This window comes from Helobdella robusta (assembly GCF_000326865.2).
Source record: "Helobdella robusta unplaced genomic scaffold HELROscaffold_386, whole genome shotgun sequence".
Classification (NCBI taxonomy): domain Eukaryota; kingdom Metazoa; phylum Annelida; class Clitellata; order Rhynchobdellida; family Glossiphoniidae; genus Helobdella; species Helobdella robusta.
Window position 1 is genome coordinate 5,845 of NW_008704852.1, and position 2,973 is coordinate 8,817.

Here is a 2,973-nt window from a genome sequence, read left to right on the forward strand (position 1 = left end):
GTTTGCAGACTCGCATGCCATCACATAACTGCTCTCTTCATGTGAAGGTGAATGTTTGGAAGCAGGGTGGGAGAAGTTGTTGCTGGTTCGGTTAGTATTTCATTGTGGTGCTATAAACAATGAACATTTTGACATTTATAACTTTATATAGACAGATATAAATAAATATCTTTACAATTGAGGATGCGACATTTAGATGTGCTGTCCCATGACCACCAGCAGACACGCAGATGAGTACACTGCAGCGTAGATGGCGAGTAGATAATGGTAGCAACATTCATGCGTCAAGGACAACTTCAAATATAATCCATCTTTCAATTGAATTATTGAATGCCAACATGTGCGTATGCATCATTCATTTATTGTTACATCCCCGCTCTGACAAGTGATTTCCGGTTTGAGAAGGGGTGTAGGTTGTAGGGAGCACAGGCAGTTTGTAGCATGCGAGCGTGATAAGTCACGTGAGTGTGAATACCTCGGAGTCCATGAAAGACATCAGTGAATTGAGAATAAAAATATGTTTGTGCGTAAATGAATATGCATATCAAATTCAGTAATTCGTGTAAGCGCATGTGTAAGTACTGCTAAATTCACATATGTGTTGATGTGTATATATACAATGCGTACTGAGCATACATGCATTCATAGGAAACGTTGATGTACGTTAACAAGTCAGTTAAGAGGCCTCATCCCACGGATTCGACAGCATGAACCAGACAGATCCATGCAAACACGTGCATGAACTACGTTTTAACGCACAAGTTTATATTTGGCAAAGAGAAAAATATTTAATGCGCTTTAAAGAGAAATTATTTATTCAATGTACAAACAGACACATGCAGACGTACGTGCGTTAACGAATTTCCGCCCTTCTAAAATCAAATTCAACGAGTACATCATTTCAAAACTGATTAAAAATTCATTTTTCCATCATTCACGTGGGCACGCCACATCCCAGCCCAACACATCTCAACACGTCTCACACACATCGCTGCATATCAGCGTTGAAAGATGCGACTGATTTCATTCGTTTGTTCATAACGTAAAATAAATGTACAACAAATATCAAAATAAAAGTCCGTATTGGCAGTTCGACTCAATTAAATTAATAATCAATTCAATATATTTTCATAATCCATCCAGACTTTACCAGGTCTTCAACAACAAAACAAAATTTATTTTGTCATAACTTTTGCCGAAATGTGATTGTATCAAAAATTTAATGATTGAAATTTTAAATGAAACATGTTACGAGAAAACGTAAAGCCTGTAGCTCCATCTAATCCCAATCTAACTGCAGTTGGATTATTCCATTTTTTTATGAAGTTTCAACACAAAAATTTGGCAAGTGAAATGCTACTGAAGTGATTGGTTTATATGATAATATTAATAACGTTTAAATGTTTGTTTGGATGTTTGTATGGATGTTTGTATAGTTGTTTGTATGGATGTTTGTATAGTTGTTTGTATGGATGTTTGTATAGTTGTTTGTATGGATGTTTGTATAGTTGTTTGTATGGATGTTTGTATAGTTGTTTGTATGGATGTTTGTATAGTTGTTTGTATGGATGTTTGTATAGTTGTTTGTATGGATGTTTGTATAGTTGTATGTATGGATGTTTGTATAGTTGTTTGTATGGATGTTTGATAATAAGGTGCGTTAACATCAACGGGTTGGATGTTGAAATAAGAATGAAACAATGCCACGTGTCGTTCGTCATTCGTCATCATGTGCGATTCAGTTATTCATCAATGATGCCCATCTCCATATATATTAACTTGTAAATAATAGATTTTTGCATGTTGGTGATTGCAATTTGTAATTAGACACACACACCACACACACACACACACACACACACACACACACACACACACACACACATACATACACACACACACACACACAGAGAGAGAGAGAGAGAGAGAGAGAGAGAGAGAGAGAGAGAGAGAGAGAGCTGCATAGATATGATCATGCACATAGATGTGTTTACGAATGTAGCGCTGAGAAATGGCGTGGAAGTGAGCCATCATAATGCGTAGGCATGGTAAATAATTAAGAGTCGTACGCACGGCATGTTTACGAGTTAATTATATTTGATAGAGCTCAATTGATGAATGAGACGACAAACAACTACATATGTTGGTGTGTTTGTGCGTGTGTGTGTTTGTGTTTGTTTGTGCATGTGTGTGTGTATGTGTTTGTTTGTGTGTGTGTGTGTGTGTTTGTTGCCAAGTGATTTAAGACAGCACTTTATTGTAGCGAATTGCATTAGTCGAGAGATCTGGAACAATGGCGCGGATTGGTGTGAGAGTGCACGGAGTGTTGTGTAATGTACATTCATGATACGTTACGTACAACAGTGATCCCGCTCTTAAAACTTATTGATTGAGGGAGGTAAATGATTTTTAAAAAAAAAAACCAACCAATGGGCAAATAAAAATATACAAAGTAAAGAAACAGAAAAGAGCAAAATTAAAAAACAAATCTAAACTAATATAAATCAAATTAACTTCATTTGTCAACAACCAACCACTCAAATGCCTACATTAGTAGTAGTAGTAGTAATAGAAGTAGTAGTAGTAGTAGTAGTAGTAGTAGTAGTAGTAGTAGTAGTAGTAGTAGTATTACTAGTAGTAGTAGAAATAGTATTAGTAGTAGTAGTAGTAGTAGTAGTAGTAGTAGTAGTAGTAACAGAAGTAGTAGTAGTAGTAGTAGTAATAGAAGTAGTAGTAGTAGTAGTAGTAGTAATAGTATTAGTAGTAGTAGTAGTAGTAATAGAAGTAGTAGTAGTAGTAGTAGCAGTAGTAGTAATAGTATTAGTAGTATTAGTAGTAGTAGTAGTAGCAGTAGTAGTAGTAGTAGTAATAGAAGTAGTAGTAATAGAAATAGTAGTAGTAGTAGTGGTGGTATTGGTAGTAGTGGCGGTGAATGTTTTAGTGATAACAGTGGTAGCAGTATGAAAACAGTAT